At 43.9% G+C, this 20,372-nt stretch overlaps 1 long non-coding RNA gene across 1 annotated transcript in view; it reads right to left on the minus strand.

Annotated features, from left to right (window-relative positions):
• The window catches only part of LOC307181086, a 400,768-nt gene that overhangs the window by 122,624 nt on the left and 257,772 nt on the right, over nt 1-20,372 (minus strand). Inside the window, exon 2 of the long non-coding RNA XR_013825859.1 lies at nt 15,349-15,430. This is a non-coding gene — a long non-coding RNA (uncharacterized lncRNA). The remainder of the gene's footprint in view (nt 1-15,348; nt 15,431-20,372) is intronic.

Raw genomic sequence — 20,372 nt, forward strand, 5'->3', positions numbered from 1 at the left:
CATAAACGCAGCAGTGATAGGATTGGAGAGGTTCGGTGAGCAAATGAAGACCCTTTGAAGTCATATTGCATGGTACCCATTCCACGGGTTTCAACTACCCAGGTTTAAGGTATTCTTCCTTCAGCTAAAACATGCATGTGGAACCTAGAGTATGATCAACCATGTGATCGGGAGACGTGTTCAAATATGTCTCAGTTTTCCTCCCCTGGTACTCGGGTGCAACATTCCAGACGCTTAACTAACACTCTCCCCACTTGGAGAGTCAGTCCCTTGAACCTCCTGTTTGGCCCAGTTTGCAATTTCTGCGGAAGATGAACAGGAATAGTGAGAACCAATGAGAGACTAGCTGGAGGTGTCTGGACGGGCAAATTTAACTCTCATTTCCCACCAGGAAGAGGAATTAACCAAAGGCTCAGCGTGCCGTGCCAGAACCAGATTAGGGCCTGAAGCCATCCTGCGGTGTTGCGGCCAGGTCACGAGAAAGCAAGTTGAAGAAAGGAGCTCAGGGGCACTGTAATTCTCAAACCTGCAGAGTTATAAATGACAGCTATCGTCCAAAAATATACTGAAGTAAGGCTGCCAAGAGGACTTGAAAGCGGGGCAGAATTGCAGGAAACCGATTTCAGGAGGTAGACTGGAATTGCATTGAAAGCATAGGAAAAGAGGCAGAACGTCCACAATGATGCACTTGGCCAAAAAGGGCGTATGCGTTTTTTCCTGAATATATTCAGGAAAAAACGCATACGCCCTTTTTGGCCAACCAAGCAAGCTTGCAAAGGAAATCTGCACTACAATGAAGTCTCACTTCCCCCCGGTCAAAAGGGCCATCTGAAAAAAGTGTAAAATCCAGAAAGGCAGGACAGGCCATGGAGAACTGGGAGCCTTGTTATGCTGATGGGCGGGATGTAAATTGCCAACAACCACTCGGGAGAAGTGTATGGTGTTTCCTGAAACATCTAAAAAACAAAGCAACAGAACCTAGGGCACTTCCACTTATGGTCCTATAGCTTAGGGAAATTAAAATCAAAAAGACACAGCCACCCCAAAGTTTGGAACGGCTCTGTTTACAAGAACCTCGTTTACAGTACAAGTTCAACATCGCAGAAAGTGAAAAATGGATAAAGAAGTTGTGGTATTCACTTACAAAGCAATATCACTCAGCAATGAAATCTATGTCATCAGGCCCTTAGCAGCACAATGAGTGGATTCAGGTATGATGATTCTAACTGAAATAAGTCACACAGAAAAAGAAACATCATAAGATATCAGTAATACACGGAATGGAAACTTGGCTACACAGGAACTGAATTACAGAACAGAACAGGGTCTCAAATTTAGAAAACCAACTTATGCTTGCTTAAGGGGAAAGGTGAGTTGGGGTGCTGCATAAAACCAGAGATTGAAATGAGCACAGATAAAGTTCCTTAAGTCAAATATGGAATAGACAAGAGCTACTCCTTGCTCAACGAAATGGACTCAACACCGCATATTAAACGCCTAAGAATGTACCTGACTTGTAAGTATCTTAAAACCTATGGATTGCTATGTCTCCGAAAGAGAATCAAGCATGTGTACAGGGGCATAAACGCAGCAGTGATAGGATTGGAGAGGTTCGGTGAGCAAATGAAGACCCTTTGAAGTCATATTGCATGGTACCCATTCCACGGGTTTCAACTACCCAGGTTTAAGGTATTCTTCCTTCAGCTAAAACATGCATGTGGAACCTAGAGTATGATCAACCATGTGATCGGGAGACGTGTTCAAATATGTCTCAGTTTTCCTCCCCTGGTACTCGGGTGCAACATTCCAGACGCTTTACTAACACTCTCCCCACTTGGAGAGTCAGTCCCTTTAACCTCCTGTTTGGCCCAGTTTGCAATTTCTGCGGAAGATGAACAGGAATAGCGAGAACCAATGAGAGGCTAGCTGGAGGTGTCTGGACGGGCAAATTTAACTCTCATTTCCCACCAGGAAGAGGAATTAACCAAAGGCTCAGCGTGCCGGGCCAGAACCAGATTAGGGCCTGAAGCCATCCTGCGGTGTTGCGGCCAGGTCACAAGAAAGCGAGTTGAAGAAAGGAGCTCAGGGGCACTGTAATTCACAAACCTGCAGAGTTATAAATGACAGCTATCGTCCAAAAATAGACTGAAGTAAGGCTGCCAAGAGGACTTGAAAGCGGGGCAGAATTGCAGGAAACCGATTTCAGGAGGTAGACTGGAATTGCATTGAAAGCATAGGAAAAGAGGCAGAACGTCCACAATGATGCACTTGGCCAAAAAGGGCGTATGCGTTTTTTCCTGAATATATTCAGGAAAAAACGCATACGCCCTTTTTGGCCAACCAAGCAAGCTTGCAAAGGAAATCTGCACTACAATGAAGTCTCACTTCCCCCCGGTCAAAAGGGCCATCTGAAAAAAGTGTAAAATCCAGAAAGGCAGGACAGGCCATGGAGAACTGGGAGCCTTGTTATGCTGATGGGCGGGATGTAAATTGCCAACAGACACTCGGGAGAAGTGTATGGTGTTTCCTGAAACATCTAAAAAACAAAGCAACAGAGCCTAGGGCACTGCCACTTATGGTCCTATAGCTTAGGGAAATTAAAATCAAAAAGACACAGCCACCCCAAAGTTTGGAACGGCTCTGTTACAAGAACTTCCTTTACAGTACAAGTTCAACATCGCAGAAAGTGAAAAATGGATAAAGAAGTTGTGGTATTTACTTACAAAGCAATATCACTCAGCAATGAAATCTGTGTCATCAGGCCCTTAGCAGCACAATGAGTGGATTCAGGTATGATGATTCTAACTGAAGTAAGTCACACAGAAAAAGAAACATCATAAGATATCAGTAATACACGGAATGTAAACTTGGCTACACAGGAACTGAATTACAGAACAGAACAGGGTCTCAAATTTAGAAAACCAACTATGCTTGCTTAAGGGTAAAGGTGAGTTGGGGTGCTGCATAAAACCAGAGATTGAAATGAGCACAGATAAAGTTCCTTAAGTCAAATATGGAATAGACAAGAGCTACTCCTTGCTCAACGAAATGGACTCAACACCGCATATTAAACGCCTAAGAATGTACCTGACTAGTAAGTATCTTAAAACCTATGGATTGCTATGTCTCCGAAAGAGAATCAAGCATGTGTACAGGGGCATAAACGCAGCAGTGATAGGATTGGAGAGGTTCGGTGAGCAAATGAAGACCCTTTGAAGTCATATTGCATGGTACCCATTACACAGGTCTTAACTCTCCAGGTTTAAGGTATTCTTCCTTCAGCTAAAACATGCATGTGGAACCCAAGTATGATCAACCATGTGAACGGGAGACGTGTTCAAATATGTCTCAGTTTTCCTCCCCTGGTACTCGGGTGCAACATTCCAGACGCTTTCCTAACACTCTTCTGACTTGGAGAGTCAGTCCCTTTAACCTCCTGTTTGGCCCAGTTTGCAATTTCTGCGGAAGATGAACAGGAATAGTGAGAACCAATGAGAGACTAGCTGGAGGTGTCTGGACGGGCAAATTTAACTCTCATTTCCCACCAGGAAGAGGAATTAACCAAAGGCTCAGCGTGCCGTGCCGGAACCAGATTAGGGCCTGAAGCCATCCTGCGGTGTTGCGGCCAGGTCACGAGAAAGCAAGTTGAAGAAAGGAGCTCAGGGGCACTGTAATTCTCAAACCTGCAGAGTTATAAATGACAGCTATCGTCCAAAAATAGACTGAAGTAAGGCTGCCAAGAGGACTTGAAAGCGGGGCAGAATTGCAGGAAACCGATTTCAGGAGGTAGACTGGAATTGCATTGAAAGCATAGGAAAAGAGGCAGAACGTCCACAATGATGCACTTGGCCAAAAAGGACGTATGCGTTTTTTCCTGAATATATTCAGGAAAAAACGCATACGCCCTTTTTGGCCAACCAAGCAAGCTTGCAAAGGAAATCTGCACTACAATGAAGTCTCACTTCCTCCCGGTCAAAAGGGCCATCTGAAAAAAGTGTAAAATCCAGAAAGGCAGGACAGGCCATGGAGAACTGGGAGCCTTGTTATGCTGATGGGCGGGATGTAAATTGCCAACAGACACTGGGGAGAAGTGTATGGTGTTTCCTGAAACATCTAAAAAACAAAGCAACAGAGCCTAGGGCACTTCCACTTATGGTCTTATAGCTTAGGGAAATTAAAATCAAAAAGACACAGCCACCCCAAAGTTTGGGACGCCTCTGTTTACAAGAACCTCGTTTACAGTACAAGTTCAACATCGCAGAAAGTGAAAAATGGATAAAGAAGTTGTGGTATTTACTTACAAAGCAATATCACTCAGCAATGAAATCTATGTCATCAGGCCCTTAGCATCACAATGAGTGGATTCAGGTATGATGATTCTAACTGAAATAAGTCACACAGAAAAAGAAACATCATAAGATATCAGTAATACACGGAATGTAAACTTGGCTACACAGGAACTGAATTACAGAACAGAACAGGGTCTCAAATTTAGAAAACCAACTTATGCTTGCTTAAGGGTAAAGGTGAGTTGGGGTGCTGCATAAAACCAGAGATTGAAATGAGCACAGATAAAGTTCCTTAAGTCAAATATGGAATAGACAAGAGCTACTCCTTGCTCAACGAAATGGACTCAACACCGCATATTAAACTCCTAAGAATGTACCTGACTAGTAAGTATCTTAAAACCTAGGGATTGCTATGTCTCCGAAAGAGAATCAAGCATGTGTACAGGGGCATAAAGGCAGCAGTGATAGGACTGGAGAGGTTCGGTGAGCAAATGAAGACCCTTTGAAGTCATATTGCATGGTACCCATTACACGGGTCTTAACTCTCCAGGTTTAAGGTATTCTTCCTTCAGCTAAAACATGCATGTGGAACCCAAGTATGATCAACCATGTGAACGGGAGACGTGTTCAAATATGTCTCAGTTTTCCTCCCCTGGTACTCGGGTGCAACATTCCAGACGCTTAACTAACACTCTCCCCACTTGGAGAGTCAGTCCCTTTAACCTCCTGTTTGGCCCAGTTTGCAATTTCTGCGGAAGATGAACAGGAATAGCGAGAACCAATGAGAGGCTAGCTGGAGGTGTCTGGACGGGCAAATTTAACTCTCATTTCCCACCAGGAAGAGGAATTAACCAAAGGCTCAGCATGCCGGGCCGGATCCAGATTAGGGCCTGAAGCCATCCTGCGGTGTTGCGGCCAGGTCACAAGAATGCGAGTTGAAGAAAGGAGCTCAGGGGCACTGTAATTCACAAACCTGCAGAGTTATAAATGACAGCTATCGTCCAAAAATAGACTGAAGTAAGGCTGCCAAGAGGACTTGAAAGCGGGGCAGAATTGCAGGAAACCGATTTCAGGAGGTAGACTGGAATTGCATTGAAAGCATAGGAAAAGAGGCAGAACGTCCACAATGATGCACTTGGCCAAAAAGGGCGTATGCGTTTTTTCCTAAATATATTCAGGAAAAAACGCATACGCCCTTTTTGGCCAACCAAGCAAGCTTGCAAAGGAAATCTGCACTACAATGAAGTCTCACTTCCCCCCGGTCAAAAGGGCCATCTGAAAAAAGTGTAAAATCCAGAAAGGCAGGACAGGCCATGGAGAACTGGGAGCCTTGTTATGCTGATGGGCGGGATGTAAATTGCCAACAGACACTCGGGAGAAGTGTATGGTGTTTCCTGAAACATCTAAAAAACAAAGCAACAGAGCCTAGGGCACTGCCACTTATGGTCCTATAGCTTAGGGAAATTAAAATCAAAAAGACACAGCCACCTCAAAGTTTGGGACGCCTCTGTTTACAAGAACCTCGTTTACAGTACAAGTTCAACATCGCAGAAAGTGAAAAATGGATAAAGAAGTTGTGGTATTTATTTACAAAGCAATATCACTCAGCAATGAAATCTATGTCATCAGGCCCTTAGCATCACAATGAGTGGATTCAGGTATGATGATTCTAACTGAAATAAGTCACACAGAAAAAGAAACATCATAAGATATCAGTAATACACGGAATGTAAACTTGGCTACACAGGAACTGAATTACAGAACAGAACAGGGTCTCAAATTTGGAAAACCAACTTATGCTTGCTTAAGGGGAAAGGTGAGTTGGGGTGCTGCATAAAACCAGAGATTGAAATGAGCACAGATAAAGTTCCTTAAGTCAAATATGGAATAGACAAGAGCTACTCCTTGCTCAACGAAATGGACTCAACACCGCATATTAAACGCCTAAGAATGTACCTGACTAGTAAGTATCTTAAAACCTATGGATTGCTATGTCTCCGAAAGAGAATCAAGCATGTGTACAGGGGCATAAACGCAGCAGTGATAGGATTGGAGAGGTTCGGTGAGCAAATGAAGACCCTTTGAAGTCATATTACATGGTACCCATTACACGGGTCTTAACTCTCCAGGTTTAAGGTATTCTTCCTTCAGCTAAAACATGCATGTGGAACCCAAGTATGATCAACCATGTGAACGGGAGACGTGTTCAAATATGTCTCAGTTTTCCTCCCCTGGTACTCGGGTGCAACATTCCAGACGCTTTACTAACACTCTCCCGACTTGGAGAGTCAGTCCCTTTAAACTCCTGTTTGGCCCAGTTTGCAATTTCTGCGGAAGATGAACAGGAATAGCGAGAACCAATGAGAGACTAGCTGGAGGTGTCTGGACGGGCAAATTTAACTCTCATTTCCCACCAGGAAGAGGAATTAACCAAAGGCTCAGCGTGCCGTGCCGGAACCAGATTAGGGCCTGAAGCCATCATGCGGTGTTGCGGCCAGCTCAAAAGAAAGCGAGTTGAAGAAAGGAGCTCAGGGGCACTGTAATTCACAAACCTGCAGAGTTATAAATGACAGCTATCGTCCAAAAATAGACTGAAGTAAGGCTGCCAAGAGGACTTGAAAGCGGGGCAGAATTGCAGGAAACCGATTTCAGGAGGTAGACTGGAATTGCATTGAAAGCATAGGAAAAGAGGCAGAACGTCCACAATGATGCACTTGGCCAAAAAGGGCGTATGCGTTTTTTCCTGAATATATTCAGGAAAAAACGCATACGCCATTTTTGGCCAACCAAGCAAGCTTGCAAAGGAAATCTGCACTACAATGAAGTCTCACTTCCCCCTGGTCAAAAGGGCCATCTGAAAAAAGTGTAAAATCCAGAAAGGCAGGACAGGCCATGGAGAACTGGGAGCCTTGTTATGCTGATGGGCGGGATGTAAATTGCCAACAGACACTTGGGAGAAGTGTATGGTGTTTCCTGAAACATCTAAAAAACAAAGCAACAGAGCCTAGGGCACTGCCACTTATGGTCCTATAGCTTAGGGAAATTAAAATCAAAAAGACACAGCCACCCCAAAGTTTGGAACGGCTCTGTTTACAAGAACCTCGTTTACAGTACAAGTTCAACATCGCAGAAAGTGAAAAATGGATAAAGAACTTGTGGTACTTACGTACAATGCAGTATCACTCAGCAATGAAATCTATGTCATCAGGCACGTAGCAGCATAATGAGTAGATTCAGGTACGATGATTCTAACTGAAATAAGTCACACAGAAAAAGAAACATCATAAGATAACACTAATACACGGAATGTAAACTTGGCTACACAGGAACTGAATTCCAAAACAGAACAGGTTCTCAAATTTAGAAAACCAACTTATGCTTGCTTAAGGGGAAAGGTGAGTTGGGTTGCTGCATAAAACCAGAGATTGAAATGAGCACAGATAAACTTCCTTAAGCCAAATATGGAATAGACAAGAGCCACTCCTTGCTCAACGAAATGGACTCAACACCGCATATTAAACGCCTAAGAATGTACCTGACTAGTAAGTATCTTAAAACCTATGGATTGCTATGTCTCCGAAAGAGAATCAAGCATGTGTACAGGGGCATAAACGCAGCAGTGATAGGATTGGAGAGGTTCGGTGAGCAAATGAAGACCCTTTGAAGTCATATTGCATGGTACCCTTTCCACGGGTTTCAATTACCCAGGTTTTAGGTATTCTTCCTTCAGCTAAAACAGGCATGTGGAACCCAGAGTATGATCAACCATGTGATCGGGAGACGTGTTCAAATATGTCTCAGTTTTCCTCCCCTGGTACTCGGGTGCAACATTCCAGATGCTTTACTAACACTCTCCCCACTTGGAGAGTCAGCGCCTTTAACCTCCTGTTTGGCACAGTTTGCAATTTCTGCGGAAGATGAACAGGAATAGCGAGAACCAATGAGAGGCTAGCTGGAGGTGTCTGGACGGGCAAATTTAACTCTCATTTCCCAACAGGAAGAGGAAATAACCAAAGGCTCAGCGTGCCGTACCGGAACCAGATTAGGGCCTGAAGCCATCCTGCGGTTTTGCGGCCAGCTCAAAAGAAAGCGAGTTGAAGAAAGGAGCTCAGGGGCACTGTAATTCACAAACCTGCAGAGTTATAAATGACAGCTATCGTCCAAAAATAGACTGAAGTAAGGCTGCCAAGAGGACTTGAAAGCGGGGCAGAATTGCAGGAAACCGATTTCAGGAGGTAGACTGAAATTGCATTGAAAGCATAGGAAAAGAGGCAGAACGTCCACAATGATGCACTTGGACAAAAAGGGCGTATGTGTTTTTTCCTGAATATATTCAGGGAAAAACGCATACGCCCTTTTTGGCCAACCAAGCAAGCTTGCAAAGGAAATCTGCACTACAATGAAGTCTCACTTCCCCCCGGTCAAAAGGGCCATCTGAAAAAAGTGTAAAATCCAGAAAGGCAGGACAGGCCATGGAGAACTGGGAGCCTTGTTATGCTGATGGGTGGGATGTAAATTGCCAACAACCACTCGGGAGAAGTGTATGGTGTTTCCTGAAACATCTAAAAAACAAAGCAACAGAACCTAGGGCACTTCCACTTATGGTCCTATAGCTTAGGGAAATTAAAATCAAAAAGACACAGCCACCCCAAAGTTTGGGACGCCTCTGTTTACAAGAACCTCGTTTCCAGTACAAGTTCAACATCGCAGAAAGTGAAAAATGGATAAAGAAGTTGTGGTATTTACTTACAAAGCAATATCACTCAGCAATGAAATCTATGTCATCAGGCCCTTAGCATCACAATGAGTGGATTCAGGTATGATGATTCTAACTGAAATAAGTCACACAGAAAAAGAAACATCATAAGATATCAGTAATACAGGGAATGTAAACTTGGCTACACAGGAACTGAATTACAGAACAGAACAGGGACTCAAATTTAGAAAACCAACTTATGCTTGCTTAAGGGGAAAGGTGAGTTGGGGTGCTGCATAAAACCAGAGATTGAAATGAGCACAGATAAAGTTCCTTAAGCCAAATATGGAATAGACAAGAGCTACTCCTTGCTCAACGAAATGGACTCAACACCGCATATTAAACGCCTAAGAATGTACCTGACTAGTAAGTATCTTAAAACCTATGGATTGCTATGTCTCCGAAAGAGAATCAAGCATGTGTACAGGGGCATAAACGCAGCAGTGATAGGATTGGAGAGGTTCGGTGAGCAAATGAAGACCCTTTGAAGTCATATTGCATGGTACCCATTACACGGGTCTTAACTCTCCAGGTTTAAGGTATTCTTCCTTCAGCTAAAACATGCATGTGGAACCCAAGAATGATCAACCATGTGAACGGGAGACGTGTTCAAATATGTCTCAGTTTTCCTCCCCTGGTACTCGGGTGCAACATTCCAGACGCTTTACTAACACTCTCCCCACTTGGAGAGTCAGCGCCTTTAACCTCCTGTTTGGCCCAGTTTTGCAATTTCTGCGGAAGATGAACAGGAATAGCGAGAACCAATGAGAGACTAGCTGGAGGTGTTTGCACGGGCAAATTTAACTCTCATTTCCCACCAGGAAGAGGAAATAACCAAAGGCTCAGCGTGCCGTGCCGGAACCAGATTAGGGCCTGAAGCAATCCTGCGGTGTTGCGGCCAGGTCACAAGAAAGCAAGTTGAAGAAAGGAGCTCAGGGGCACTGTAATTCACAAACCTGCAGAGTTATAAATGACAGCTATCGTCCAAAAATAGACTGAAGTAAGGCTGCCAAGAGGACTTGAAAGCGGGGCAGAATTGCAGGAAACCGATTTCAGGAGGTAGACTGGAATTGCATTGAAAGCATAGGAAAAGAGGCAGAACGTCCACAATGATGCACTTGGCCAAAAAGGGCGTATGCGTTTTTTCCTGAATATATTCAGGAAAAAACGCATACGCCCTTTTTGGCCAACCAAGCAAGCTTGCAAAGGAAATCTGCACTACAATGAAGTCTCACTTCCCCCCGGTCAAAAGGGCCATCTGAAAAAAGTGTAAAATCCAGAAAGGCAGGACAGGCCATGGAGAACTGGGAGCCTTGTTATGCTGATGGGCGGGATGTAAATTGCCAACAACCACTCGGGAGAAGTGTATGGTGTTTCCTGAAACGTCTAAAAAACAAAGCAACAGAGCCTAGGGCACTTCCACTTATGGGCCTATAGCTTAGGGAAATTAAAATCAAAAAGACACAGCCACCCCAAAGTTTGGAACGGCTCTGTTTACAAGAACCTCGTTTACAGTACAAGTTCAACATCGCAGAAAGTGAAAAATGGAAAGAAGTTGTGGTATTTACTTACAAAGCAATATCACTCAGCAATGAAATCTGTGTCATCAGGCCCTTAGCAGCACAATGAGTGGATTCAGGTATGATGATTGTAACTGAAGTAAGTCACACAGAAAAAGAAACATCATAAGATATCAGTAATACACGGAATGTAAACTTGGCTACACAGGAACTGAATTACAGAACAGAACAGGGTCTCAAATTTAGAAAACCAACTTATGCTTGCTTAAGGGTAAAGGTGAGTTGGGGTGCTGCATAAACCAGAGATTGAAATGAGCACAGATAAAGTTCCTTAAGTCAAATATGGAATAGACAAGAGCTACTCCTTGCTCAACGAAATGGACTCAACACCGCATATTAAACGCCTAAGAATGTACCTGACTAGTAAGTATCTTAAAACCTATGGATTGCTATGTCTCCGAAAGAGAATCAAGCATGTGTACAGGGGCATAAACGCAGCAGTGATAGGATTGGAGAGGTTCGGTGAGCAAATGAAGACCCTTTGAAGTCATATTGCATGGTACCCATTCCACGGGTCTCAACTCTCCACGTTTAAGGTATTCTTCCTTCAGCTAAAACATGCATGTGGAACCCAAGTATGATCAACCATGTGAACGGGAGACGTGTTCAAATATGTCTCAGTTTTCCTTCCCTGGTACTCGGGTGCAACATTCCAGATGCTTTACTAACACTCTCCCCACTTGGAGAGTCAGCGCCTTTAACCTCCTGTTTGGCCCAGTTTGCAATTTCTGCGGAAGATGAACAGAAATAGCGAGAACCAATGAGAGACTAGCTGGAGGTGTCTGGACGGGCAAATTTAACTCTCATTTCCCACCAGGAAGAGGAAATAACCAAAGGCTCAGCGTGCCGTGCCGGAACCAGATTAGGGCCTGAAGCCAGCCTGCGGTGTTGCGGCCAGGTCACAAGAAAGCGAGTTGAAGAAAGGAGCTCAGGGGCACTGTAATTCACAAACCTGCAGAGTTATAAATGACAGCTATCGTCCAAAAATAGACTGAAGTAAGGCTGCCAAGAGGACTTGAAAGCGGGGCAGAATTGCAGGAAACCGATTTCAGGAGGTAGACTGGAATTGCACTGAAAGCATAGGAAAAGAGGCAGAACGTCCACAATGATGCACTTGGCCAAAAAGGGCGTATGCGTTTTTTCCTGAATATATTCAGGAAAAAACGCATACGCCCTTTTTGGCCAACCAAGCAAGCTTGCAAAGGAAATCTGCACTACAATGAAGTCTCACTTCCCCCCGGTCAAAAGGGCCATCTGAAAAAAGTGTAAAATCCAGAAAGGCAGGACAGGCCATGGAGAACTGGGAGCCTTGTTATGCTGATGGGCGGGATGAAAATTGACAACAGACACTCGGGAGAAGTGTATGGTGTTTCCTGAAACATCTAAAAAACAAAGCAACAGAGCCTAGGGCACTGCCACTTATGGTCCTATAGCTTAGGGAAATTAAAATCAAAAAGACACAGCCACCCCAAAGTTTGGGACGCCTCTGTTTACAAGAACTTCGTTTACAGTACAAGTTCAACATCGCAGAAAGTGAAAAATGGATAAAGAAGTTGTGGTATTTACTTACAAAGCAATATCACTCAGCAATGAAATCTATGTCATCAGGCCCTTAGCATCACAATGAGTGGATTCAGGTATGATGATTCAAACTGAAATAAGTCACACAGAAAAAGAAACATCATAAGATATCAGTAATACACGGAATGGAAACTTGGCTACACAGGAACTGAATTACAGAACAGAACAGAGTCTCAAATTTAGAAAACCAACTTATGCTTGCTTAAGGGGAAAGGTGAGTTGGGGTGCTGCATAAAACCAGAGATTGAAATGAGCACAGATAAAGTTCCTTAAGTCAAATATGGAATAGACAAGAGCTACTCCTTGCTCAACGAAATGGACTCAACACCGCATATTAAACGCCTAAGAATGTACCTGACTAGTAAGTATCTTAAAACCTATGGATTGCTATGTCTCCGAAAGAGAATCAAGCATGTGTACAGGGGCATAAACGCAGCAGTGATAGGATTGGAGAGGTTCGGTGAGCAAATGAAGACCCTTTGAAGTCATATTGCATGGTACCCATTACACGGGTCTTAACTCTCCAGGTTTAAGGTATTCTTCCTTCAGCTAAAACATGCATGTGGAACCCAAGTATGATCAACCATGTGAACGGGAGACGTGTTCAAATATGTCTCAGTTTTCCTCCCCTGGTACTCGGGTGCAACATTCCAGACGCTTTACTAACACTCTCCTGACTTCGAGAGACAGGCCCTTTAAACTCCTGTTTGGCACAGTTTGCAATTTCTGCGGAAGATGAACAGGATTAGCGAGAACCAATGAGAGACTAGCTGGAGGTGTCTGGACGGGCAAATTTAACTCTCATTTCCCACCAGGAAGAGGAATTAACCAAAGGCTCAGCGTGCCATGCCGGAACCAGATTAGGGCCTGAAGCCATCCTGCGGTGTTGCGGCCAGCTCAAAAGAAAGCGAGTTGAAGAAAGGAGCTCAGGGGCACTGTAATTCACAAACCTGCAGAGTTATAAATGACAGCTATCGTCCAAAAATAGACTGAAGTAAGGCTGCCAAGAGGACTTGAAAGCGGGGCAGAATTGCAGGAAACCGATTTCAGGAGGTAGACTGGAATTGCATTGAAAGCATAGGAAAAGAGGCAGAACGTCCACAATGATGCACTTGGCCAAAAAGGGCGTATGCGTTTTTTCCTGAATATATTCAGGAAAAAACGCATACGCCCTTTTTGGCCAACCAAGCAAGCTTGCAAAGGAAATCTGCACTACAATGAAGTCTCACTTCCCCCCGGTCAAAAGGGCCATCTGAAAAAAGTGTAAAATCCAGAAAGGCAGGACAGGCCATGGAGAACTGGGAGCCTTGTTATGCTGATGGGTGGGATGTAAATTGCCAACAACCACTCGGGAGAAGTGCATGGTGTTTCCTGAAACATCTAAAAAACAAAGCAACAGAGCCTAGGGCACTTCCACTTATGGGCCTATAGCTTAGGGAAATTAAAATCAAAAAGACACAGCCACCCCAAAGTTTGGAACGGCTCTGTTTACAAGAACCTCGTTTACAGTACAAGTTCAACATCGCAGAAAGTGAAAAATGGATAAAGAAGTTGTGGTATTCACTTACAAAGCAATATCACTCAGCAATGAAATCTATGTCATCAGGCCCTTAGCAGCACAATGACTGGATTCAGGTATGATGATTCTAACTGAAATAAGTCACACAGAAAAAGAAACATCATAAGATATCAGTAATACACGGAATGGAAACTTGGCTACAGAGGAACTGAATTACAGAACAGAACAGGGTCTCAAATTTAGAAAACCAACTTATGCTTGCTTAAGGGGAAAGGTGAGTTGGGGTGCTGCATAAAACCAGAGATTGAAATGAGCACAGATAAACTTCCTTAAGCCAAATATGGAATAGACAAGAGCTACTCCTTGCTCAACGAAATGGACTCAAAACTCCATATTAAACGCCTAAGAATGTACCTGACTAGTAAGTATCTTAAAACCTATGGATTGCTATGTCCCAAAAGAGAATCAAGCGTGTGTACAGGGGCATAAACGCAGCAGTGGTAGGATTGCAGAGGTTCGTGAGCAAATGAAGACCCTTTGAAGTCATATTGCATTGTACCCATTACACGGGTCTCAACTCTCCAGGTTTAAGGTATTCTTCCTTCAGCTAAAACATGCATGTGGAACCCAGAGTATGATCAACCATGTGAACGGGAGACGTGTTCAAATATGTCTCAGTTTTCCTCCCCTGGTACTCGGGTGCAACATTCCAGACGCTTTACTAACACTCTCCCGAATAGGAGAGTCAGTCCCTTTAACCTCCTGTTTGGCCCAGTTTGCAATTTCTGCGGAAGATGAACAGGAATAGCGAGAACCAATGAGAGGCTAGCTGGAGGTGTCTGGACGGGCAAATTTAACTCTCATTTCCCACCAGGAAGAGGAATTAACCAAAGGCTCAGCATGCCGGGCCGGAACCAGATTAGGGCCTGAAGCCATCCTGCGGTGTTGCGGCCAGCTCACAAGAAAGCGAGTTGAAGAAAGGAGCTCAGGGGCACTGTAATTCACAAACCTGCAGAGTTATAAATGACAGCTATCGTCCAAAAATAGACTGAAGTAAGGCTGCCAAGAGGACTTGAAAGCGGGGCAGAATTGCAGGAAACCGATTTCAGGAGGTAGACTGGAATTGCATTGAAAGCATAGGAAAAGAGGCAGAACGTCCACAATGATGCACTTGGCCAAAAAGGGCGTATGCGTTTTTTCCTGAATATATTCAGGAAAAAACGCATACGCCCTTTTTGGCCAACCAAGCAAGCTTGCAAAGGAAATCTGCACTACAATGAAGTCTCACTTCCCCCCGGTCAAAAGGGCCATCTGAAAAAAGTGTAAAATCCAGAAAGGCAGGATAGGCCATGGAGAACTGGGAGCCTTGTTATGCTGATGGGCGGGATGTAAATTGCCAACAGACACTCAGGAGAAGTGTATGGTGTTTCCTGAAACATCTAAAAAACAAAGCAACAGAGCCTAGGACACTTCCACTTATGGTCCTATAGCTTAGGGAAATTAAAATCAAAAAGACAGAGCCACCCCAAAGTTTGGGACGCCTCCGTTTACAAGAACCTCGTTTACCGTACAAGTTCAACATCACAGAAAGTGAAAAATGGATAAAGAACTTTTGGTACTTACGTACAATGCAGTATCACTCAGCAATGAAATCTATGTCATCAGGCCCGTAGCAGCATAATGAGTGGATTCAGGTACGATGATTCTAAGTGAAATAAGTCACACAGAAAAAGAAACATCATAAGATATCACTAATACACGGAATGTAAACTTGGCTACACAGGAACTGCATTCCAAAACAGAACAGGGTCTCAAATTTAGAAAACCAACTTATGCTTGCTTAAGGGGAAAGGTGAGTTGGGGTGCTGCATAAAACCAGAGATTGAAATGAGCACAGATAAAGTTCCTTAAGCCAAATATGGAATAGACAAGAGCTACTCCTTGCTCAACGAAATGGACTCAACACCGCATATTAAACTCCTAAGAATGTACCTGACTAGTAAGTATCTTAAAACCTATGGATTGCTATGTCTCCGAAAGAGAATCAAGCATGTGTACAGGGACATAAACGCAGCAGTGATAGGATTGGAGAGGTTCGGTGAGCAAATGAAGGCCCTTTGAAGTCATATTGCATGATACCCATTCCACGGGTTTCAACTACCCAGGTTTTAGGTATTCTTCCTTCAGCTAAAACATGCATGTGGAACCCAGAGTATGATCAACCATGTGATCGGGAGACGTGTTCAAATATGTCTCAGTTTCCCTCCCCTGGTACTCGGGTGCAACATTCCAGACGCTTTACTAACACTCTCCCCACTTGGAGAGTCAGCGCCTTTAACCTCCTGTTTGGCCCAGTTTGCAATTTCTGCGGAAGATGAACAGGAATAGCGAGAACCAATGAGAGACTAGCTGGAGGTGTCTGGACGGGCAAATTTAACTCTCATTTCCCACCAGGAAGAGGAATTAACCAAAGGCTCAGCGTGCCGTGCCGGAACCAGATTAGGGCCTGAAGCCATCCTGCGGTGTTGCGGCCAGGTCACAAGAAAGCGAGTTGAAGAAAGGAGCTCAGGGGCACTGTAATTCACAAACCTGCAGAGTTATAAATGACAGCTATCGTCCAAAAATAGACTGAAGTAAGGCTGCCAAGAGGACTTGAAAGCGGGGCAGAATTGCAGGAAACCGATTTCAGGAGGTAGACTGGAATTGCATTGAAAACATAGGAAAAGAGGCAGAACGTCCACAATGATGCACTTGGCCAAAAAGGGCGTATGCGTTTTTTCCTGAATATATTCAGGAAAAAACGCATACACCCTTTTTGGCCAACCAAGCAAGCTTGCAAAGGAAATCTGCACTACAATGAAGTCTCACTTCCCACTGGTCAAAAGGGCCATCTGAAAAAAGTGTAAAATCCAGAAAGGCAGGACAGGCCATGGAGAACTGGGAGCCTTGTTATGCTGATGGGCGGGATGTAAATGGCCAACAACCACTCGGGAGAAGTGTATGGTGTTTCCTGAAACATCTAAAAAACAAAGCAACAGAACCTTGGGCACTTCCACTTATGGTCCTATAGCTTAGGGAAATTAAAATCAAAAAGACACAGCCACCCCAAAGTTTGGAACGGCTCTGTTTACAAGAACCTCGTTTACAGTACAAGTTCAACATCGCAGAAAGTGAAAAATGGATAAAGAAGTTGTGGTATTTACTTACAAAGCAATATCACTCAGCAATGAAATCTGTGTCATCAGGCCCTTAGCAGCACAATGAGTGGATTCAGGTATGATGATTCTAACTGAAATAAGTCACACAGAAAAAGAAACATCATAAGATATCAGTAATACACGGAATGTAAACTTGGCTACACAGGAACTGAATTACAGAACAGAACAGGGTCTCAAATTTAGAAAACCAACTTATGCTTGCTTAAGGGTAAAGGTGAGTTGGGGTGCTGCATAAAACCAGAGATTGAAATGAGCACAGATAAACTTCCTTAAGCCAAATATGGAATAGACAAGAGCTACTCCTTGCTCAACGAAATGGACTCAACACCGCATATTAAACGCCTAAGAATGTACCTGACTAGTAAGTATCTTAAAACCTATGGATTGCTATGTCTCCGAAAGAGAATCAAGCATGTGTACAGGGGCATAAACGCAGCAGTGATAGGATTGGAGAGGTTCAGTGAGCAAATGAAGACCCTTTGAAGTCATATTGCACGGTACCCATTCACGGGTTTCAACTACCCATGTTTTAGGTATTCTTCCTTCAGCTAAAACATGCATGTGGAACCCAGAGTATGATCAACCATGTGATCGGGAGACGTGTTCAAATATGTCTCAGTTTTCCTCCCCTGGTACTCGGGTGCAACATTCCAGACGCTTTACTAACAGTCTCCCCACTTGGAGAGTCAGCGCCTTTAACCTCCTGTTTGGCCCAGTTTGCAATTTCTGCGGAAGATGAACAGGAATAGCGAGAACCAATGAGAGGCTAGCTGGAGGTGTCTGGACGGGCAAATTTAACTCTCATTTCCCACCAGGAAGAGGAAATAACCAAAGGCTCAGCGTGCCGTACCGGAACCAGATTAGGGCATGAAGCCATCCTGCGGTGTTGCGGCCAGCTCAAAAGAAAGCGAGTTGAAGAAAGGAGCTCAGGGGCACTGTAATTCACAAACCTGCAGAGTTATAAATGACAGCTATCGTCCAAAAATAGACTGAAGTAAGGCTGCCAAGAGGACTTGAAAGCGGGGCAGAATTGCAGAAAACCGATTTCAGGAGGTAGACTGGAATTGCATTGAAAGCATAGGAAAAGAGGCAGAACGTCCACAATGATGCACTTGGCCAAAAAGGGCGTATGCGTTTTTTCCTGAATATATTCAGGAAAAAACGCATACGCCCTTTTTGGCCAACCAAGCAAGCTTGCAAAGGAAATCTGCACTACAATGAAGTCTCACTTCCCCCCGGTCAAAAGGGCCATCTGAAAAAAGTGTAAAATCCAGAAAGGCAGGACAGGCCATGGAGAACTGGGAGCCTTGTTATGCTGAAGGGCGGGATGTAAATTGCCAACAACCACTCAGGAGAAGTGTATGGTGTTTCCTGAAACATCTAAAAAACAAAGCAACAGAACCTAGGGCACTTCCACTTATGGTCCTATAGCTTAGGGAAATTAAAATCAAAAAGACACAGCCACCCCAAAGTTTGAAACGGCTCCGTTTACAAGAACCTCCTTTAAAGTACAAGTTCAACATCGCAGAAAGTGAAAAATGGATAAAGAAGTTGTGGTATTTACTTACAAAGCAATATCACTCAGCAATGAAATCTGTGTCATCAGGCACTTAGCAGCACAATGAGTGGATTCAGGTATGATGATTCTAACTGAAATAAGTCACACAGAAAAAGAAACATCATAAGATATCAGTAATACACAGAATGTAAACTTGGCTACAGAGGAACTGAATTACAGAACAGAACAGGGTCTCAAATTTAGAAAACCAACTTATGCTTGCTTAAGGGTAAAGGTGAGTTGGGGTGCTGCATAAAACCAGAGATTGAAATGAGCACAGATAAAGTTCCTTAAGTCAAATATGGAATAGACAAGAGCTACTCCTTGCTCAACGAAATGGACTCAACACCGCATATTAAACGCCTAAGAAGGTACTGACTAGTAAGTATCTTAAAAGCTATGGATTGCTATGTCTCTGAAAGAGAATCAAGCATGTGTACAGGGGCATAAACGCAGCAGTGATAGGATTGGAGAGGTTCGGTGAGCAAATGAAGACCCTTTGAAGTCATATTGCATTGTACCCATTACACGGGTCTTAACTCTCCAGGTTTAAGGTATTCTTCCTTCAGCTAAAACATGCATGTGGAACCCAAGTATGATCAACCATGTGAACAGGAGACGTGTTCAAATATGTCTCAGTTTTCCTCCCCTGGTACTCGGGTGCAACATTCCAGACGCTTTACTAACACTCTCCCCACTTGGAGAGTCAGTGCCTTTAACCTCCTGTTTGGCCCAGTTTGCAATTTCTGCGGAAGATGAACAGGAATAGCGAGAACCAATGAGAGACTAGCTGGAGGTGTCTGGACGGGCAAATTTAACTCTCATTTCCCACCAGGAAGAGGAAATAACCAACGGCTCAGCGTGCCATGCCGGAACCAGATTAGGGCATGAAGCCATCCTGCGGTGTTGCGGCCAGGTCACAAGAAAGCGAGTTGAAGAAAGGAGCTCAGGGGCACTGTAATTCTCAAACCTGCAGAGTTATAAATGACAGCTATCGTCCAAAAATAGACTGAAGTAAGGCTGCCAAGAGGACTTGAAAGCGGGGCAGAATTGCAGGAAACCGATTTCAGGAGGTAGACTGGAATTGCATTGAAAGCATAGGAAAAGAGGCAGAACGTCCACAATGATGCACTTGGCCAAAAAGGGCGTATGCGTTTTTTCCTGAATATATTCAGGAAAAAACGCATACGCCCTTTTTGGCCAACCAAGCAAGCTTGCAAAGGAAATCTGCACTACAATGAAGTCTCACTTCCCCCCGGTCAAAAGGGCCATCTGAAAAAAGTGTAAAATCCAGAAAGGCAGGACAGGCCATGGAGAACTGGGAGACTTGTTATGCTGATGGGCGGGATGTAAATTGCCAACAACCACTCGGGAGAAGTGTATGGTGTTTCCTGAAACATCTAAAAAACAAAGCAACAGAACCTAGGGCACTTCCACTTATGGTCCTATAGCTTAGGGAAATTAAAATCAAAAAGACACAGCCACCCCAAAGTTTGGAACGGCTCTGTTTACAAGAACCTCGTTTACAGTACAAGTTCAACATCGCAGAAAGTGAAAAATGGATAAAAAACTTGTGGTATTTACTTACAAAGCAATATCACTCAGCAATGAAATCTGTGTCATCAGGCCCTTAGCAGCACAATGAGTGGATTCAGGTATGATGATTCTAACTGAAATAAGTCACACAGAAAAAGAAACATCATAAGATATCAGTAATACACGGAATGTAAACTTGGCTACACAGGAACTGAATTACAGAACAGAACAGGGTCTCAAATTTAGAAAACCAACTTATGCTTGCTTAAGGGGAAAGGTGAGTTGGGGTGCTGCATAAAACCAGAGATTGAAATGAGCACAGATAAAGTTCCTTA

Source organism: Stenella coeruleoalba, assembly GCF_951394435.1.
Source record: "Stenella coeruleoalba genome assembly, contig: scaffold_96, whole genome shotgun sequence".
NCBI lineage: Eukaryota > Metazoa > Chordata > Mammalia > Artiodactyla > Delphinidae > Stenella > Stenella coeruleoalba.